The sequence below is a fragment of the Hyla sarda genome, chromosome 2, assembly GCF_029499605.1.
Source record: "Hyla sarda isolate aHylSar1 chromosome 2, aHylSar1.hap1, whole genome shotgun sequence".
In the NCBI taxonomy this organism is placed as follows: domain Eukaryota; kingdom Metazoa; phylum Chordata; class Amphibia; order Anura; family Hylidae; genus Hyla; species Hyla sarda.
The window spans coordinates 266850477-266873621 of record NC_079190.1 but is presented as its reverse complement, the minus strand read 5'-3'; the positions used below and the strand labels follow the sequence as shown (position 1 = coordinate 266873621).

General features: G+C 41.4%; 1 long non-coding RNA gene across 1 annotated transcript; it reads right to left on the bottom strand.

Annotated features, from left to right (window-relative positions):
- Nucleotides 1-869: 869 nt before the first annotated feature.
- On the bottom strand, nucleotides 870-22294 carry LOC130356085 (uncharacterized). Its single transcript, XR_008888774.1, has 3 exons — nucleotides 22007-22294; nucleotides 4722-4776; nucleotides 870-941 (listed from the first exon to the last, which is right to left on the bottom strand). It is a non-coding gene; the product is annotated as an uncharacterized LOC130356085 (long non-coding RNA).
- Nucleotides 22295-23145: the final 851 nt, after the last annotated feature.

Here is a 23145-nt window from a genome sequence, read left to right as displayed (position 1 = left end):
GGTGGGAAATCCGGTCCCCACCGCTAGCCGGTTGGGGACCGGAGCCGGATGCCTGCTGAAATCATTCAGCAGGCACCCTGGCACATCGCCCAGGGGGGTCCTGAGACCCCCCCCCCCCCCATGTCGGCGATCGGAGAAAATCGCATGTCAATTCAGACATGCGATTTTCTCCAATTCCGGGCTGATCGGGCTGACAAAAGGCTGTCTGGGCATGCTGGGAGTTGTAGTTTTGCAACATCTGGAGGGTCACAGTTTGGAGACCACTGTTACAGTGGTGCCACAACAATAGCCCTCCAGATGTTGCCAAACTACAACTCTCAGCATGCCTTGACTGCCCATGTCAAGTTTCATGACATTCAAAGTTAGAACAATGCAACATTTTCAAAATTTTCATGAAATTTTGGGATTTTTCACCAAAAAAGGATGCAATTAACGCTGAAAATTTACCACCAAAATAAAGTAGAATATGTCACGAAAAAACAATCTCAGAATAAGAATATTCGGTAAAAGCATTTTCGTGTTATTAATTCGTAAAGTGACGGTGGTCATAATTGCGAAAAAGGTCTCAGTCCTTAAGGTGAAAAAGGGCTGCGTCCTTAAGGGGTTAATAGGGTGCATGTACTGTTCAGTATTATGTAGTTACATAGTACTAAGCAGTACTATCAGCGATCTACTTGTACAGTCTGCCTAAGGAAGACCATACAAGAAGATCAATGGTCCTACAGCAGGGAGGTGGGTAAGAGACTTACGTTCACCATTTTAACCCACTGGACCCTCGAACCCCACAACTGTCATTTTTCCTATAGATACCATTATAGGCATTGGTCACAGCATTGTCTGCCATTAGTCTGACAACAGCCCGTACTCACCCGCTATGGATCAAGCTCAGCTTCTGCACTCACTTTCTATACAGTAAACACGCCAGGGTGTTCATGAATGCCCTGAAATACATAAAAAGTTTGAGCTTTTGGCCAACTTTAATGTGCAATTGTTTATTAGGCTATGTTCACATCAAAGATTTTGGTCAGTATTTTGGTCAGTATTAGCCAAAACCAGTAGTGGAACCAATACAGAAACAGAGAAACAGGTGCAAATCTTTTTAATTTTTTAATTTTAATTCTTTTTATAGTTTTTGGTTCCACTTCTGGCTTTGGTAAATAAAATACAGAGAAAAAGATATACTGACCAAAATACTATGTGTGAATGTTGCCATATAGAGGGGAATTGATCATTGGTTTTACCCGAGTTTTGTGGTGTACATTTGTCTCACAGTTTGTCTCAGATGCTGTTTTAAGACTTATCATTGCAACTTTTGCTTTAGAAGGTTTTTCTAAAAGAACACACCAAGTCATGATTTCAGTTGATCTCATGCAGTGGTAAAAAAAAAAAAAATTCATGATATGCAACTTTAAATTTTTTCGCATCTTTTGTCGCAACTGTGCTTAATTAGGCGCACATTTACACCAGCCCTGACTTGGCTTGCAAACCTGACTGAAAACAGCATTATTAAAAAGTCACATATTTTGTCGCATGGCATAAAAAGCTGCACAAAAAGTCGGAGAGATGCACCATAGAAAGTGGTGTACTGAAGTAAGTAATGTGATCAGCTCAAGATTTATCACTTTCCCTGCACCATGTCAAAAATTTGGTGCATGTACACAGTTTCCACCACATGAATTAATTGGGTAAAAAGACGTTCACCTACCCCACTCTTGATAATTATCCCACACAGTTTCTATTTGCACAGTAAAAAGTGACAGCTCAGAATTGTACAGATGTAGTCCTTAACCCCTTAGCGCATATGGACGTTTATGAACATCCATATGCACGTCCCGTTATATAATGCACGCTCATGAGGCGAGCATGCATCATACCCGGTGGGTCCCGGTTGCTGTAAGCAACCAGGACCCACGTTAATGCCGGACATCGCTGATCGGGCTGATGTCCGGCATTAACTCTTTCAAAGTTGATCGCCGTGTCTAAAAGTGAAAGTAAAAGCCTCCCGGCTGCTTAGATAAAATCGTAATGTCCCGATCAGCTAGGAGGCAGCAGGAGGTCCCCTCACCTGTCTCCTGGACGTCCGATCGTCGATTGATTGCTCCAAGCCTGAAATCCAGGCTTGAGCAATCAACTGCCGAAAACATTGATCCCTGCCATTGAATGCAATAGCAGTGATCAGTGTATTGAATCAATGTACTGCATGTTATAGCGCCCTATGTGAGCTATAACATTGCAAAAAAAAGTTTTAAGAAAAGTTAATAAAGATCATTTAACTCTTTCCCTATTAATAGTTTAAATCACCCCCCTTTTCCCAGAAAAAAACTGTGTAAATAAAAATAAACATATGTGTATCACCACGTGCATAAATGTCCAAACTATAAAAATATATCGTTAATTAAACCGCGTGATCAATGGCGTACGCACCAAAAAATTCCAAAGTCTAAAATTGCACATTTTTGGTCACTTTTTATACCATAAAAAAATGAATAAAAAGTGATCAAAAAGTCCGATCAAAACAAAAATTAAACCACTAAAAACTTCAGATCACGGCGCAAAAAATGAGCCCTCATACCGTCCCATATGTGGAAAAATTTAAAGGTTATAGGTGTCAGAAAGGACAATTTTAAACGTTTACATTTATCTGCATGTAGTTATGATTTTTTTCAGAAGTACGACAAAATAAAACCTATATAAGTAGGGTATCATTTTAACCATATGGACCTACAGAATAAAGTTAAGGTGTAATTTTTAGCGAAAAATGTACTGTGTAGAAACGGAACCCCCAAAAGTTGAAAAAGTGCATTTTTTCTTCCATTTTGTCGCACAATGATTTTTTTTTCCGTTTCGCTATAGATTTTTGGGTAAAATGACTGATGTCATAACAAAGTAGAATTGGTAAGAAATGAAAAATTTCTATGTTTAAAATTTTCAACTTCTGACCCCTATAACTTTTTTATTTTTCGGCGTACAGGCCGGTATGAGGGCTCATTTTTTTTGCGCCGTGTTCTGAAGTTTTTATCGGAACCATTTTTGCATTGATCAGACTTTTTGATCGCTTTTTATTCATTTTTTTATGATATAAAAAGTGACAAAAAATACGCTATGTTGGACTTTGGAATTTTTTTGCGCGTACGCCATTGACCGTGCGGTTTAATTAATGATATATTTTTATAGTTCGGACATTTACGCACGCGGCAATACCAAATATGTTTATTTTTATTTACACAGTTTTTTTTTATGGGAAAAGGGGGGTGATTCAAACTTTTATTAGGGAAGGGGTTAAATGACCTTTGTCAACTTTTTTTTTCCACTTTTTTTTGCTGTGCTATAGCTCCCATAGGGACCTATAACACTGCACTCACTGATCTCTTATGCTGATCCCTGCAGAGCCATAGCTTTGCATGGATCAGCAAGATAGAGGCTTGATTGCTCAAGCCTGTAGCTCAGGCTTGGAACAATCAAACCCAGATCGGACGCGACAGAGAAAGGTAAGAGGGTCTCTGCTTGCGTCCTAGCTGATCGGGACATTGCGATTTTATCGCGATGTCCCAATAAGCCCACTGAGCTGCCGGGAAGAGTTTACTTTCACTTTCAGATGTGGCGGTCAACTTTGATCGCCGCGCCTGAAGGGTTAATAGCGTGCGGCACAACGATCGGTGCCGCACGCTGTTAGCCCAGGGTCCCGGCTATGAACAGCAGCCGGGACCGACCCAGTGTGATGCGGGGTCACGGCGTGACCCAGTTTTAAACACCGGGACTGGGCTCAGGGCGTACAGGTACACCCTGAGTCCTTAAGAGGTTAAAAGGTAAGGAAGAAAAAAAAACGAAAGTGCAAAAACAGAAAAATGCTCCTTCCTTAAGGGGTTAAGTATAAAGAAACGTTTAGAAATAAAAGCTTTGATCCATCAGAAGCCAGGCTGCTATACCCCTGTGTACAAATCATAGGCTTCAGGAAGAGGGAAACCTAAATCATTAGCTAGTCATTACGTCTCTTGTGCTAGAGCAAATTGCTAATAAATAAGGTGCTTGTGAATTAAAGCAGCTATTAATGGATATCTCTAGACAATAATATGTTTACACTTTGGAAGAAAGATCTGATGCAGGTCATGAAATCAATTGAAAGCTTTGCTTAGTTTGAACAGGTTGACTACTAAATTGTTTCTGTTTCCTGTAAAGCTCTGTGACAATGAATGTATTAACTATTACAGCTCTTGGTTTGTCACTTAACCTTTTCCGAACCCATGACTGGCATGGGTGCTGTAGCCAAATCTGCATAATATTCAACAGGTGCCAGCTGCTATCTGCATTCACCCGCAGGTAGTGATCATTTTGATGCAATTCCTTTAACAGCATTTGAACAGTTTTGCATGCATCCTGGTGTCTAGAGGCCAGATGCACCCCCTGAAATGTAACCCCTAGAGGAACCCAACGTACATACATTACTGTGCCCTGGTAGTTAGCACACGGCGACATACATGTACAACGCGCGGTTCCGCAATCACCGCGTACCCCAACATGGTGATTGAAACCAGACAGCCCGGACCTCATTGATAACGGCGGACATTCCGGGTGATGTCTGCCATTAAACCTTCAGATGCCTTGATCAATACAGATCATGGCATCTGAAGTATAGCAGTAGTTTACACAAACACATCTGACCACCACCCGCAGTGAAATCGCAGTGGTCAGAAGTGTTCAGATGGCCGGAGAACTCCACTTACCTGCTCCAGCCAGTTCCTGCAGTCTTCTACTCTGGTCTGTCTAATATATAGTCCACTGTGGGGACAAGAAAGTGTAAAGAAAAAAGTAAACAAAAAATATTTAATAGAATGTAAATTTTTTTTTAATAATAAATCAACATATATGGTATCACCAGTGCATAAATGTCTGAACTATTAAATGTTAATGATACCATACAGTAAACGGCGTAAACGTTAAAAAGAAAAAGTCCAAAATTGCTACTTTTTGCACATCACATCCCAGAAAAAGTTTAACCCCTTAAGGACCAGGCCATTTTACACCTTAAGGACCGGAGCGTTTTTTGCAATTCTGACCACTGTCACTTTAAACATTAATAACTCTGGAATGCTTTTAGTTATCATTCTGATTCTGAGATTGTTTTTTCATGACATATTCTACTTTAACTTAGTGGTAAAATTTTATGGTAACTTGCATCCTTTCTTGGTGAAAAATCCCAAAATTTGATGAAAAAAATGAAAATTTAGCATTTTTCTAACTTTGAAGCTCTCTGCTTGTAAGGAAAATGGATATTCAAAATAAAACATTTTTGGGTTCACATATTAAATATGTCTACTTTATGTTTGCATCATAAAATTTATGAGTTTTTACTTTTGAAAGACACCAGAGGGCTTCAAAGTTCAGCAGCAATTTGGAAATTTTTCACAAAATTTTCAAACTCGCTATTTTTCATGGACCAGTTCAGGTTTGAAGTGGATTTGAAGGGTCTTCATATTAGAAATACCCCATAAATGACCCCATTATAAAAACTACACCCCCCAAAGTATTAAAAATGACATTCAATAAGTGTATTAACCCTTTAGGTGTTTCACAGGAATAGCAGAAAAGTGAAGGAGAAAATTCCCAATCTTCATTTTTTACACTCGCATGTTCTTGTAGACCCAATTTTTTAATTTTTGCAATTGGTAGAAAGGAGAACATTTTTACTTGTATTTGAAACCCAATTTCTCTCGAGTAAGCACATACCTCATATGTCTATGTTAATTGTTCAGTGGGCGCAGTAGAGGGCTCAGAAGGGAAGGAGCGACAAATGGTTTTTGGGGGGCATGTCACCTTTAGGAAGCCCCTATGGTGCCAGGACAGCAAAAAAAAAAACACATGGCATACCATTTTGGAAACTATACCCCTCTGGGAACATAAAAAGGGGTAAAGTGAACATTAATACCCCACAGGTGATTCATGACTTTTGCATATGTAAAAAAAATATATAAATGTTTTACCTAAAATGCTTGGTTTCTCAAAAATTTTACATTTTTAAAAAGGATAATAGCAGAAAATACCCCCCAAAATTTGAAGCCCAATTTCTCCCGATTCAGAAAACACCCCATATGGGGGTGAAAAGTGCTCTGCTGGCGCACTACAGGTCTCAGAAGAGAAGGAGTCACATTTGGCTTTTTGAAAGCAAATTTTGCTCTGGGGGCATGCCGCATTTAGGAAGCCCCAATGGTGCCAGAACTGCAAAAAAAAAAACACATGGCATACCATTTTGGAAACTAGACCCCTCGGGGAACGTAACAAGGGGTAATGTGAACCTTAATACCCCACAGGTGATTCACAACTTTTGCATATGTAAAAAAAATAATAATAATTTTACCTAAAATGCTTGGTTTCCCAAAAATTTTACATTTTTAAAAAGGGTAATAGCAGAAAATACCCCCCAAAATTTGTAACACAATTTCTTCCGAGTACGGCGATACCCCATATGTGGCCCTAAACTGTTGCCTTGAAATACGACAGGGCTCCAAAGCGAGAGCGCCATGCGCATTTGAGGCCTAAATTAGGGACTTGCATAGGGGTGGACATAGGGGTATTCTACACCAGTGATTCCCAAACAGGGTGCCTCCAGCTGTTGTAAAAGTCCCAGCATGCCTGGACAGTCAGTGGCTGTCTGGTAATACTGGGAGTAGTTGTTTTGCAACAGCTGGAGGCTCCGTTTTGGAAACAGTGGTGTATCAGACATTTTTCATTTTTATTGGGGAGGGGGGCTGTGTAGGGGAATGTGTATATGTAGTGTTTTTTACTTTTTATTTTATTTTGTGTTAGTGTAGTGTAGTGTTTTTAGGGTACAGTCGCACGGGCGGGGGGTTCACAGTAGTTACTCGCTGGCAGTTTGAGCTGCGGCAGAAAATTTGCCGCAGCTCAAACTTGCAGCCGGATACTTACTGTAATCCTCCGCCCATGTGAGTGTACCCTGTACATTCACATTGGGGGGGAACATCCAGCTGTTGCAAAACTACAACTCCCAGCATGTACGGTCTATCAGTGCATGCTGGGAGTTGTAGTTTTGCAACAGCTGGAGGCACACTGGTTGTGAAACACAGAGTTTGGCAACAAACTCAGTGTTTTGCAACCAGTGTGCCTTCAGCTGTTGCAAAAGCTACAACCCCCAGCATGTACGGACAGCGGAAGGGCATGCTGAGTGTTGTAGTTATGCAACAGCGGGAGGCATACTACATTGGCTGGGGATGCTGGGGATTGTAGTTATGCAACAGCTGGAGACACACTGGTTTGCTACTTAACTCAGTGTGCCTTCAGCTGTTACAAAACTACAACTCTCAGCAGTCACCGACAGCCAACGGGCATGCTGGGAGTTGTAGTTATGCAACCAGCAGATGCACCACTACAACTCCCAGCATGCACTTTAGCTGTTTGTGCAAGCTGGGAGTTGTAGTTACACAACAGCTGAAGGTACACTTTTCCATAGAAAGAATGTGCCTTCAGCTGTTGCAAAACCATAAGTCCCAGCATGCCCATAAGGGAATGCTGGGAGTTGTGGTGGTCTGCCTCCTCCTGTTGCATAACTACAGCTCCCAGCATGCCCTTTTTGCATGCTGGGAGCTGTTGCTAAGCAACAGCAGGAGGCTGTCACTCACCTCCTGCTGCTGCTGATCAACGCTGCAGGTCAGTCCCGCCGCCGCCGTCGCTCCTGGGGCCCCGATCCCAACATTAACGCCGGGGATCGGGGTCCTCAGCACCCGGGGTCGTCTTCCCGCACCCGCTCACGTCCTCCAGAAGAGGGGCGGAGCGGGTGCGGGAGTGACACCCGCAGCAGGCGCCCTGATTGGTCGTCCGGGAATCCGGCCAACGAATCAGGGCGATCGTGAGGTGGCACCAGTGCCACCTCACCCCTGTAGGCTCTGGCTGTTCGGGGCCGTCTCTGACGGCCCCGATCAGCCAGTAATTCCGGGTCACTGAAGACCCGATTGACCCGAAATCGCCGCAGATCGCTGGACTGAATTGTCCAGCGATCTGCGGCCATCGCCGACATGGGGGGGCATAATGACCCCCCCTGGGCGATATGCCGCGATGCCTGCTGAACAATTTCAGCAGGCATCGGGCACCGGCTCCCCTCCGGCTAGCGGCGGGGGCCGGGAATGGACAGGACGTACTCCTACGTCCTCGGTCCTTAAGGACTCGGAAACGGGGGCGTAGAAGTACGTCCATTGTCCTTAAGGGGTTAAAGGGGTACTCCGGTGGAAAACTTTTTTTAAATTTTTTTAAATCAACTGGTGCCAGAAATTTAAACAGATCTGTAAATGACTTCTATTAAAAAATCTTAATCCTTCCAGTACCTATTAGCTGCTGAATACTACAGAGGAAATTATTTTCTTTTTGGAAAACAGAACTCTCTGCTCACATCTCTGTCCATTTTAGGAACTGCAACCTAAAAAGAAGTCCTGTATACTGTGGTCTAAATAAAATTGGGGAAAACCCAAAACAACCATTAAATAACCTATAAATACGCCACTACAGCGTATAGGGTAAACCCACCAAGAATAAAAATGTATATAATAAAATAAATAAGACAATATTAATCTAATAAATTCAAATAAACCTCAAGTTAATAAATATAGTTTTATTTTACAAAAAATACATATATCATACACAAGTGAAAAAAATAATGATAATAATATATAGCTATATACATAAAAATAATAATAATCAATAGCGCAATTTGATAATGTGTATAATTATTTAATGAAAAAAAATATATACATATATATATATATATATATATATATATATATATGTGTGTGTGTGTGTAAATATATAAAATGAGCTTAAAAAATGCAAAAGATGGCAGGGACGGGAAGAGGATGTAAACAAGAAAGGAGTGAATGCGGGGGTCAATTGATCACCAATGGATCATAAAAACACCTGTTGCTAGAAAGTGCGTGCAATGTGACACTATGTTTGAAACATGAAAAGTGTATTTAACCTTATAAAATACAAGTATGCATAAAGTGCAATGTGCAACACAAAAATATATGTGTATGAGATAAATACAAAGAAGCAGTGCAAGAAGAACAAAACAAAATAAGGTGCTGAGAGTGAAGGTGTCAGAATGTAAATACTTGACCCCACATGTAAAGAGAAGGTAGGTTCCACGTCCCTGCGATCACCTCCAACGCGTTTCACCGTGACCGGCTTTATCAAGGAGAGCACTGTTGTCAAAAAAAAAATAATTTTCTCTGTAGCATACAGCCGCTAAAAAGTACTGGAAGGGTAAAGATTTGTTAATAAAAGTAATTTACAAATCAGTTTAACTTTCTGGCACCAGTTGATTAAAAAAAAAAAAATGTTCTCCATCGAAGTACCCCTTAAACAGTTCTACTGGAAGTAAGTGAAAAAAAAATCATAATGGCAGCCACAGACACTGGTCACTGCTTCTTAAGTGGTTGCGGCCCATGCTACCTGATCTTAATCTGACAGAGGGCATCCCAGCCAGAAGTGAACAGTGGCTGCTGATACTAGCTAACGTCACTGCCCCGAGGAGTGGAGCAGGAGGAAAGCAGATTTGAAGTACGGACATCTGCCTGCTGTGGACAGTAAGTACTGCATCAGCTTCAGTGTTCTACGAGTCCTCCGTACTGAGGGCCTACTGCAATGGGCCATAGCAGTAGGTCCCTGGACCAGAAGAGCAGTGGAGCACACAACCGGGGCAGTATGAGGGCCTACAGCTATATGGGGCTAGGAGGGGATCTATGACTCTTTGGGGGCAGTGTGCGGGCCTACAACTATATAGGGACACAGAGGGGACCTACAATTATGTGGCAGCGCAGAGGGGACCTACAATGATATGGAGGCGCATAGAGGGCCAACAACTATTTGGGGCAGTATGGGGGTCTACAGCTAAATGGGGACATTATGGAGGCCTACAACTCTATGGGGGCAGTACAGTGAACTCCCACTATATTGGAGCACATACTACTATGTCACCAATCCTGTTGCAATTGCTTTTGTAGCTGTAGATTGTATTATTACTATTATGGGATACATATTGCTTTTTAATCATCAATCAAACTAATAATTATTTTGTTTTTGATAACTTTTTTTTATTGCGTTCACCATGTGTGAGTAGGTCCAAATATGATGATATTTTATTTATATAGTTTTTTTTATGTATTTCTTTGCTCAATAAAATAAAAAAATAAAAAATACTTTTCTGTGCTACCATATTCTGACAGCTATACATGTTTACTTTTTAGCTGACTGAGATTATTTATAGCAGGCCGAGCTATAATTTTAATTGGTACCATAGGCATGCGCACAGGTTGTGCCTGGTGTGCCTGGACACACCCTAATCCAGGAGCGGACTGACCGGCTGGTCCGATCAGATGTCATCCGAGGGCCCAGCCGGGTTAAGGGCCCACCGCTGCTACTGAGGATCACTCGTCCCAGATCCCCAGCAGACAGAGCTACCTTCACTGGTATGTGCGATACACACACATACAGGAGAAGGTGTCCCCTCTGTCTGAGCCGCATCTGCAGCTTACACAGAGGAGACGTGACCTCTGCCCCCACAGGGCACGCAGTACAGGCGCCGATGACATCACTCATCAGCACCTGTACTGTGGAGGGGAGAAGATGCGGGCAATGCTGCTGAGGAGATTGCTGCGTGGGATATGAGGTGAGCATCACTTTTTTTTATTTTTTAACCCTGCGGAAGAGTGGGAGGTAACTCTGCCTATACTTATGGGAAAAGGGGGAGGGGGTAACTCTGCCTATACTTATGGGGAAAGGGGGAGGGGGGTAACTCTGCCTATACTTATGGGGAAAGGGGAGGGGGTAACTCTGCCTATACTTATGGGGAAAGGGGGTAACTTTGCCTATACCTATGGGGAAAGGGGGGGGGGGGGCGAAATGCTGCCTTTACCTATGGGGAAAGGGGTGAACTCTACCTATACCTATGGGGAAGGAGGGACTCTGCCTATATCTATGGAGAAGAGGGGGGGTAACTCTGGCTATACCTATGGGGAACTGGTAACTCTGGCTATACCTATGGGGAAATATATATATATATATATATATATATACACGCACGCTTGCGGCGTGAGTTTGTGCTTTAGGGTGCACACCCCATGTAATAGGCTGCGCACGCCTATGATTGCTACCATTTTTTCGATACATATTATTATTTATTTTTTAATCCGCTTTTATGGAGGCAAGGTGACTGAAATTATGCATGCTAGTATACCTAATATATACAGTCATGGCCGTAAATGTTGGCACACCTGAAATTTTTCTAGAAAATAAAAAAATTTTCACAGAAAAGGATTGCAGTAACACATGTTTTGCTATACACATGTTTATTCCCTTTGTATTGGAACTAAACCAAAAAAGTGAGGAAAAAAAAGCAAATTGGACATAATATCACACCAAACTCAAAAATGGGCTGGACAAAATTATTGGCACCCTTTCAAAATTATGGAAAAATAAGATACTTTCAAGCATGTGATGCTCCTTTAAATCCACCTGGGGTAAGTAACAGGTGTGGGCAATATAAAAATCACACCTGAAAGCAGATAAAAAGGAGATAAGTTCACTTAGTCTTTGCATTATGTGTCTCTGTGTGCCACACTAAGCATGGACAACAGAAAGAGAAGAGAACTGTCTGAGGACTTGAGAACCAAAATTGTGGAAAAATATCAACAATCTCAAGGTTACAAGTCCATCTCCAGAGATCTAGATTTGCCTTTGTCCACAGTGCGCAACATTATGAAGAAGTTGCAACCCATGGCACTGTAGCTAATCTCCCTGGGCTTGACTGGAAGAGAAAGAGAAGCCTCAAACAAGTTCCAAAGATATTCCAGCTGTCCTGCACGCTCAAGGAGCATCAGTGTCAGTGCGAACTATCCATCGACATTTAACTGAAATGAAACGCTATGGCAGGAGATCCAGGACTGCTGACACAGAGACATAAAAAAGCAAGACTACATTTTGCCAAAATGAACTTGAGTAAGCCAAAATTCTTCTGGGAAAACATCTTGGACGTGGACAGATGAGACTAAGATAGAGCTTTTTGGTAAAGCATATCATTCTACAGGGTGGGCCATTTATATGGATACACCTTAATAAAATTGGAATGGTTGGTGATATTAACTTCCTGTTTGTGGCACATTAGTATATGTGAGGGGGGAAACTTTTCTAGACGGGTGGTGACCATGGTGGCCATTTTGAAGTCGGCCATTTTGAATACAACTTTTGTTTTTTCAATAGGAAGAGGGTCATGTGACACATCAAACTTATTGGGAATTTCACAAGAAAAACAATGATGTGCTTGATTTTAACGTAACTTTATTCTTTCATGAATTATTTACAAGTTTTTGATCACTTATAAAATGTGTTCAATGTGCTTCCCATTGTGTTGGATTGTCAATGTAACCCACTTCTCCCACTCTTCACACGCTGATAGCAACACCGCAGGAGAAATGCTAGCACAGGCTTCCAGTATCCGTAGTTTCAGGTGCTGCACATCTCGTATCTTCACAGCATAGACAATTGCCTTCAGATGACTTCAAAGATAAAAGTCTAAGGGGGTCAGATCGGGAGACCTTGGGGGCCATTCAACTTGCCCACGACGACCAATCCACTTTCCAGGAAACTGTTCATCTAGGGACCTGACACCCATAATGTGGTGGTGCACCATCTTGCTGGAAAATCTCAGGGAACGTACCAGCTTCAGTGCATAAAGAGGGAAACACATCATCATGTAGCAATTTCGCATATCCAGTGGCCTTGAGGTTTCCATTGATAAAGAATGGCCCCACTATCTTTGTACCCCATATACCCCACCATACCATCAATTTTTGTGTTACAACAGTCTTGGAGAGATCTATCCAATGTGGGTTAGTGTCAGACCAATAGCGGTGGTTTTGTTTGTTAACTTCACCATTCACATAAAAGTTTGCCTCATCAATGAACAAAATCTTCTGCGTAAACTGAGGGTCCTGTTCCAATTTTTATTTTGCCCATTCTGCAGCACCTGAAACTACGGATACTGGAAGTCCGTGCTAGCATTTCTCCTGCGGTCTTGCTATCAGTGTGTGAAGAGTGGGAGAAGAGGGTTGCATTGGCAATCCAACACAATGGGCAGCACATTGAACACATTTTATAAGTGGTCAGAAACTTGTAAATAACTAATGAAAGAATAAAGTTACGTTAAAACCAAGCACATCATTGTTTTTCTTGTGAAATCCCCAATAAGTTTAATGTGTCACATCACCCTCTTCCTATTGAAAAAACAAAAGATGTGTTCAAAATGTCCGACTTCAAAATGGCCGCTATGGTCACCACCTATCTTGAAAAGTTTCCCCCCTCACATATACTAATGTGCCACAAACAGGAAGTTAATATCACCAACCACTCCCATTTTATTAAGGTGTATTCATATAAATAGCCCACCCTGTACTGTTTACCAAAAATGGAATGAGGCCTACTAAGTAAAGAACACAGTACCTACAGTGAAATATGTTGGAGATTAAATTATGTTTTGGGATTGTTTTGCTGTTTCTGGCACTGGGGGCCTTGAATGTTTGCAAGGCATCATGAAATCTGAGGATTACCAACGGATTTTGGGTCGCACTGTACAGCCCAGTCCGATTTCTTGGGTCTTCCTGCAGGATAATGACCCCAAACATACATCATAAAGCACCCAGAAATTGATGGCAACAAAGCACTGGAGAGTTCTGAAGTGGCCAGCAATGAGTCCAGATCTAAATCCCCTTGAACACCTGTGGAGAGATCTTAAAATTGCTATTGGGAAAAGGTGCCCTTCTAATAAGAGAGACCTGAAGCAGTTTGCAAAGGAAGAGTGGTCCAACATTCCAGCTGAGAGGTGTAAGAAGCTTATTGATGGGTATAGGAAGTGACTGATTTCAGTTATATTTCCAAAGGGTGTGCAACCAAATATTAACCCATTAAGGACCAAGGACGTACCGGGACGTCCTTGGTCCTGCTCTTCTGATATAACGCGGGGTTACACAGTAACCCCGCGTCATATCATGGCGGGCCCGGCGTCATAGTGAAGCCGGGACCCGCCTCTAATAGCGCGCAGCGCCGATCGCGGCGCCGCGCGCTATTAACCCTTTAGCCGCGCGCTCAAAGCTGAGCCGCGCGGCTAAAAGTGAAAGTGAAAGTTCCCGGCTAGCTCAGTCGGGCTGTTCGGGATAGCCGCGGCTAATCGCGGCATCCCGAACAGCTGACAGGACAGCGGGAGGGCCCCTTCCTGCCTCCTCGCTGTCCGATCGCCGAATGACTGCTCAGTGCCTGAGATCCAGGCATGAGCAGTCATCCGGCAGAATCGTTGATCACTGGTTTCTTATGAGAAACCAGTGATCAACATAGAAGATCAGTGTGTGCAGTGTTATAGGTCCCTATGGGACCTATAACACTGCAAAAAAAAAGTGAAAAAAAAAAGTGAATAAACATCATTTAACTCCTCCCCTATTAAAAGTTTGAATCACCCCCCTTTTCCAATAAAAAAAAAACACAGTGTAAATAAAAATAAAAATAAACATATGTGGTATCACCGCGTGCGGAAATGTCCGAATTATAAAAATATATCATTAATTAAACCGCTCGGTCAATGGCGTGCGCGCAAAAAAATTCCAAAGTCCAAAATAGTGCATTTTTGGTCACTTTTTATATCATTTAAAAATGAATAAAAAGTGATCAATAAGTCCTATTAATGCAAAAATGGTACCGTTAAAAACTTCAGATCACGGCGCAAAAAATGAGCGCTCATACCGCCCCATACACGGAAAAATAAAAAAGTTATAGGGGTCAGAAGATGACAATTTTAAACGTATTAATTTTCCTGCATGTAGTTATGATTTTTTCCAGAAGTCCGACAAAATCAAACCTATATAAGTAGGGTATCATTTTAATCGTATGGACCTACAGAATACATATCAGGTGTCATTTTTACCGAAAAATGTACTACGTAGAAACGGAAGCCCCCAAAAGTTACAAAACAGCGTTTTTTTTTCAATTTTGTCGCACAATGATTTTTTTTCCCGCTTCACCATAGATTTTTGGGCAAAATGACTAAAGTCATTACAAAGTAGAATTGGTGGCGCAAAAAATAAGCCATCATATGGATTTTTAGGTGTAAATTTGAAAGAGTTATGATTTTTTAAAGGCAAGGAGCAAAAAACGAAAATGCAAAAACGGAAAAACCTCCGGTCCTTAAGGGGTTAAGTTAAGGGTGCCAATAATTTTGTCCAGACCATTTTTGGAGTTTGGTGTGACATTACGTCCAATTAGTTTTTTCCCCTTTTTACACACAAAGGGAATAAACATGTGTCTAGCAAAACCTGTGTTACAGCAATCCATTTCTGTGAGAAATGCATAATTTTCTCGAAAAATTTCAGGGGTGTCAACATTTACAGCCATGACTGTATAGGTTTTTTTTTGTTTACAATTTTTCTACTAATACAGGGCTTTATTTGAAAAGGGGTGATTTTCTATTTTTTTTCTAAAACATTATATTTTCCCTTATGTTTTCCCTTTTTTTTCTTTTGTTCCCTCACAGGACTTGAAGCTGTGATCTTCAGATTATTGGTATACTAAACTGCAGTAATTCTGTACTGCAGTATAGTAAAACTGTCAGTATTACCCTAAAATTTATTGAGCCGTGAGGTATCTAACTGGCCACCATACCTGGCAACCTCGAAGGCCTAAGAATGCCATGGCTACCATCAGAACCCCGCAATTGTATCACGGGATATCCAATGGGTGAAAGGAGGAGCACCCTCTTCATTTCAGACCTATTGATGTGGTGGCCTCGCTGACCACAGCATCTACAGGGTTAACTGTCAGGATTGGAGCTTCGCTACTGATAGTTGTCTGGTTAGAGCAATTATCACTAGCTAGAGCAGAGGTCCCTAACCCAGTCCCCAAGGCCCACCAATAGTCCAGGACTAAAAATTTTCCCTGGTTCTATTCCAGTGGAATAATAAAATAAAAAATAAAAAACTGAATGCTGGTGAGCCGTGAGGACTGAGTTGGGGGCCATTGAGCTAGAGAACCTAGATCCTGGATTCTGATGTATTCCTTGACCCTAACTAAAGTAGCAGAAAAGGAAGGTATTATATGTGAATTGTTCAGGTCTGGGTATCACAGGATTTAGACTATATAAGGAAAGATTTACACATCTCATGTTTTTAGACTCCTATCCTGTTTCTTGCTTAAAACTAATGCATACAAAATTGCCTCAATTGTATACTGGTATTGATATAATGGTTTTCATCCAGCTTTTTCTGATAAAATGCATTGTTCTGTTTGTGTGATCAGTAATCCTTCACAATTTCCATTTTTATTTATTTTTTGATCCTACCTAAATAGGATTGTATTTCTGTGAAAAGGTTTCAGTTATTCTCATTTTAGTAAATCAATAGAAGAAACTACAGAGCACAACTATGCTAAAGTAATCAAACCTTTAGAAATAGCTGAAACATAAATACTTATGGGTGATATTTTTTACTACAACAGGCAATAAAATATAGATTGTGTGTTACTGTTCTGCTAGGTCTAAAGCATATGTGGGGCTTAAATAAAAGGTTTGATACACACAAATGTGTTCTAGGGGAAAAAAGGATCACATGATACAGATCTTGTATACTAATGCTATAACATAGACATAGAATTAATAAATATCTATAAATATATATCATAAATGTAATTTTTAGAGCAATTGTAGCACAATATCCAATAAAGGGAGAACTGCTGGAAACTAATATGTCCCAGTGGATTTGTCTGAAGAACATTCTCCCAGAAGCTGTTTGGCCTGCGGGAGGGAATGGTGCAATGTAGGGCAGATGTTGTAACTGACCTACTTGTGGTGATGCCAGGGTGTGGTTTAACCTTAACCACCCAAAAGGCAATGAAGACACCAACGCCAAGTTATGGACAATGGTAGCATTACTGAGGGTAAACAGGTGATTCAGTGCATGCAGTACCACCAACATCCCAAGGAGATGACCGGTGACACAAGGGGACCTCGCAGGCTTGCTGGGACTTGCAGTATGTAAAGACACTTTAGTACAGGCCACGGTGACTATATAGAAGACTTGACTTGACTGACTTGACAATTGACACGAAGATGACTTTGAGCCTACTTGAGCTGACTTTGTGGCTGCAGACTTTAGGCTTGAAGCCTCCAATGCTTTGGTCACACACACTGAGATGACTGCACTGGACCTCAGCAGGAGCAAGAATGCTGGAAGAGAAAGATTGTAGCTTCACCCCTGGTTTTATAGGGGTGTCTAGCAAAGAGCCCATAGGTCACTTGAGGGGTAACCTGGTCACTAGTGCCTCATGGGTAACAAGCACATGGTCACAGTAATTAAAGAAACATTACACTTTTAACAAATAACATATGTACATAGCGGATAACACTGCAAGGGGCCCTAGGGACATAAAGGGAGTCTGCCTGACAGGGCAGGAGAAGGCTACAGAGAAACACAATCCCTTACTGGGTCACCACAGACAGATGAGACAAAACTAGAACATTTTGGTCACATTAGCTCTATGTTTATGAACGCAAAATTGAAGCATACAAAGAAAAGAACATTGTACCTACTGTGAAACAAAAAGGAGGCACGGTTATATTTTGGGGCTTCCTAGCTAAATCTGGCACAGGGTGTCTTGAATCTGTCGAGGGTACAATGGAATAGCAATACTAAAAAGGAATTATGGAGAGAAATGTGATGCCCAGTGTCAGGAAGCTTAAACAGGATGATGACCCAACAGGATGAGGACCCAAAACTCACAGCTAGAAACACCCAAGTATGACTAAGAATAAAACATTGGATTATTCTGAAGTGAGCTATGAGCCCTGATGTGAATCTGGAAGGAGCTGAAATATGCAAAATCTGAAGAAGACAACCCTCAAACATGAGATGGCTGGAGGAGTGGGCCATGACACCAGTAAACAAGTACCAAAATTATTGAGGGTTCCAAAAAATTACTTGACTGTAGTGACTGCCTCAAAGGGTTGTGCCACAAAATATTAAGTCCAGGGGCCATAATTTTTGTCCAGACCAGATTTATTATTTAGTTTGCTTTTGAAATGTGGTTTAACAGAATCCCTTAAAAAAATTATCTCTGGTGTGATTTTGGCCCATTCTTCCACACAAACCATCTTCAGATCTTGAAGGTTCTTTGGGCCTCTTCTATGAATCATGATCTTTAGTTCTTTCATAGGTTTTCAATGCGATGTAGGTCAGGTGATTGGCTGGGCCATTATAGCAGCTTTATTTTCTTTCTTTGAAACCATTTGAGAGTTTTCTTGGTTATGTGTTGGGGACCATTGTCTTGCTCAAATGTCCACCCTCATTTCATCTTCGTCATCCAGATAGATGGCAACAGATTTTTGTCAATAATTTGTCCATTTGCCCTTCCTTCAATTACATGATGTTTGTCAATACCATTTGCAAAAAAGCAGTCCAACACAACATGCTTTTTATTCAGCAATGGAGTCTTGTGCGTTGATCGTGCATACTGGCCATAGCAGCAGAATGAATTACTTCTTTTTTTCCCTGAGACCACAGTACCTGTTAATTCCAGGTCTTTTTGAAGCTCTTCACAAGTAGTCTTTGGCTCTTGGACCAATCTAATGTTTATTCTTTTGAGGAGCACCTGGTCGAGGCAAATTTATGGTGAATTGATTGTCTTTCCACTTCCGTATTATGATCCCAACAATGCTCACTGGAACATTCAGCAGCTTAGAAATGCACCTGCAACCATCGCCATAGTTAGGTTATGCAACAATTTGATTGCAACTGTCTTGAGACAGCTCTTTGTTTTTGCCCAAATGTCTTATGTGATACCTTGAAACAAAAGACAGACAGCGCTCCGTAGTGTACGAGGGAGGATAAGACACAATGCATGCTTACACCAGGAGGTTACACTCCACCAAGTGCAACCATGATATACAGCATGAGATGATAAATGACTGCAGCCCTTGCACGTCCAATAATATAATCATGCAAAGGAGCCTCCAAGGTTCGACGGAATAGCAAGGCGCTGACACAGAGGTAAAATGGGAACTGACGTTTTAATCACCCATGATGCAACCCGTTTCACAGTACAACTGCTTCATCAGGCAGTGATGAAGCAGTTGTACTGTGAAACGCGTTCCCATTTTACCTTTGAGTCAGCGCCTTGCTATCCCGTCGAACCTTGGAGACTCCTTTGCATGATTATGTGATACCTTGGCAAATAAACATTTTTGGAAGGTCATCAGTTGGGACTCGAAAAACTGATATAACTTTTCATTGACAAGGAGATTGTTTTTTTTTTTTTTTTATTACTGATAGTTTCCAGCAGTTGTCTTGGCTTTCCGTGTTTTTATTTATTTATTGTATTTTTTTTTTTAACGTCCCTTACCTCTGGTCTTCATTACTTTTTCCATGTGTCATTTCGCATTATTACAATTTCCTTTGTATGTATGTATTATGTGGGTTGTTGACAACATCTGGTTAAAACTTCAAGTCAATAGCACCTTATTTCACATCCACAGTATACACAGACAGTATACACACATCATTTACACATAGTATATTCAAACAGTTTACAAAGAGTGTGTATACATATATAAATATATATCTATATCTATATATATATATATATATATATATATATATATATATATATATATACATACACACGCACAGAGTTTATTACACACATAATACACCAAGTATATACACATAGTACACACAGTGTACACATACAGAGTATATATACACACAGTATACACAGAGAGTATGTACACACATAGGGGGAGATTTATCAATGCCTGTTTAGAGGAAAAGTTGCTGAGTTGCCCAGAAGAAAGAAGAAACTGATTGGTTGGTATGGGCAACTCAGCAACATTTCATATGGACAGATTTTGATAAATCTCCCCCATACAGTATACCCAGAGAGTATATATAAAAGCACACACTATACAGGCTGAAATATAATTTAAATGACAATACCTCCAGGGGGAGAACATGAAGAGATAAGCATATGGCAGCCTCTCCCTACCCCTCCCATCATCCTGTGTTCTGACAGCAGAGAAGAGCAAGCAGCCAGAGAGTAGGGGCCCAGGGAGAGTGAGGAGGGCTCTAAAGGGAAAGAGACTGCAGTATTCTGGAGGACGTGGCACGTTCCAGCAGTGTGTCCCAGCTCTATCTGCCAGCTCCACACAATGACAGAAATTGCAGCCAGGCAGCTCAAGGTGCACCTACTTGGGCCACCCAGAAATTACTTGGCCAGGTGCAGCTGCCCCATTTGACCTGCTTTAACCCCTTAAGGACCACAGGTGGGTATGCCATGGCGCCCTGGTACTTAAGGACCAATGGCGTAACTGTACGCCCATGGGAATTTCGGTCCCGCGCCAGACGGGGATGTGTGCTGAAATCATTCAGTAGGCACCCTGTGCAAACCCCTGGGGCGAACCTGAGACCCCCCCATGTCGGCGATCGCTGCAAATCAATGATCAATTCAGATCAGCGATTTGCAGAGATTCTGGGCTGATCAGGTCTCTGATGACCCAATTGCCAGGAAAATAGGGATGATTGGAGCTGTCAGACACAGCCCCAATCATCCTAAAGGATAGGAGTGAAGTGGGAGTGGTGCCACCTGCTCCTATTCCTTGCGATTGGCCAGTCAGGACTGACAGGTGAATCGCAGGGCAGGGGCGTGGGGTGAAAGTTCAGATCCCCTGCTGCCCCTGGAAGTCCGGGCAGAGTGGAGGAAGATGTCGGCTATGGTGCAGGGGTCTTAGATGCGGGGGCGGGAGACCGGTGGCAGTTACCTGTGATCACATGGCCAAGGGACTGGCATCAGAAAGGAGGCACAGGCAAGTGAAGGCAGCGGCGGTGACATCAGAGGCAGCAGTGAAGATCATTGTAAATTAATCTTCACTGCTGTTTCTAGGAGTTTCAAAACTACCACTGTGCAGTGGTCTCCAAACTGTGTCTTCCAGATGTTGCAAAACTACAACTCTCAGCATGCTGGGACAGTCCAGGTACACTGGGAGTTGTAGTTCTGTAACATCTAGCCCTTCAAATGTTGCAGAACTACAACTCTCAGCATGCCTGGACAGTCTTGGCATGCTGGGAGTTGTAGTATTGCAAAATCTGGAAGGGCACTGTTTGGAGACCAATATACAGTGGTGTCCAAACTTTAGTGCTCCAGATGTCAATTCAAAGCATGCCCAGACAGTCCAGCCATACTGGGAGTTGTGAAACACCTAAAGGGTTAACAAACTTTCTGAATGTCTTTTTGAATACGTAGAGGGGTGCAGTTTCATAATGGGGTCCATTATGGGGTATTTCTAACATAAAGGCCCTCAAATTTATTTAAAAACTGAACTGGTCCCTGAAAATGTCAGATTTTGAAATTACGTGAAAAATTGGAAAATTGCTGCTATACTTTGAAGCCCTCTAATGTCTTCAAAAAGTAAAAACATGTCAACTTTATGATGCAAACATAAAGTAGACATATTGTATATGTGAATCAATATAATTTATTTGGTATGTCTATTTTCCTTACAAGTGGAGAGCTTCAAAGTTATAAAAATGCTAAAATTTCAAATTTTTCATGAAATTTTCTAATTTTTCACCAAGAAATGATGCAAGTGTTGATGAAAATTTACCACTAACATAAAGAAGAATATGTCATGAAAAAACAATCTCTGAATCAAATTCATAAGTAAAAGCATCCCAGCGTTCTTAATGTTTAAAGTGACAGTAGTCAGATGTGCAAAAAATGATCTGGTCCTTAAGGTGAAAATGAACTTGGTCCTTAACTGGTTAAAGAATGCCCCGGGGGGGAGGGGGGTGGAAAAAAAATACCAAATTTTCAACTGTTTGGGTGGTTTAATTTTTCATACAGTGCACTTTATGGTAAAACTGACATGTTCCCTTTATTCTGTGAGTTTTTCTCTTACTATGTGACCACAGAAACCACTTACCCCTATCATCTCTTCTCTGTTCTGACTGTCTGTTCATGTAAACACAGCAGCTGATGGCAGTGATGTGCGACTACCCACAGGTCTTATCACCAGCTCTTGCCCTACTTTGTGTGCCTGGCTGGGTGGCCCCATATGAGTAGTGTGGATTGCCTCTATGACATGTACACCACTGGTCTGCACCCACTACTGTTACATTCCTATGTAATACCTTCTTTGAAGGATGAAGTAGGGTATTGAATGATTAGAACGACCTGATGGTTATAATCCCAATGGGGGAGATTTATCAAAACATGTGCAGAGGAAAAGTTGCCCAGTTGCCCATAGCAACCAATCAGCTCGCTTCTTTGATTTTCATGAAGGCCTGTGAAAAATGAAAGAAGTGATCTGATTGGTTGCTATGGGCAACTGGACAACTTTTCCTCTGCACAGGTTTTGATAAATCACCCCCAATATGATTCCCAATTTTAATGCAAAAAAAAGGATAGTAGTGGTATGGTGACACTGCAGAAATTAAATTGTATTTATTTCTGCAGAGCAGTATGAAGAATAGGATAAAGCTATATTTGTAAATTGTACTTTTAAGGTCTGTTTCTCAAAATTATTCTTCATATTGAGTTGTAGTCACATTATTCAATGTTAATGCATTTCCATAACCTTGTGCTTCATATTATTTTAAATAAAGGCTTGTAAATACTGGACTAGTAAATATTAGCAGTTAAGTGTTCTTTTGTGTCACTTGCCATTTCCACAATTTACCCGAAATTCTCAAGTGGAGGTATTTTATCACATTTTTGACTGGGTGCCTTCACAAGGCTTAGTAATTTCCCCGGTGGCTTTGTGTACAGCAGTCATTAGCTTAATCTATTTATGTTGGAAATATGGTCAAGCTGACATTTTTCTCTTATATGCTCATAAATATGTAAATTATAGTGCTAGAAGTGCTTTCACAGTTCATTTGCATATCTCTAGCCAGTGGTTGGCTGCAATGAAAAGCAGCATGAAAAAGGTCTTATAAAATTCATGAGTTGTGTCATTGTTATGATGTCCTAATATCAATGAAACTTCTTTTTCCCATGATGCACAGGTGGACATCAGTACTGGAGCTCTTGCATGTACAATATCTCTGCTTATATATACAT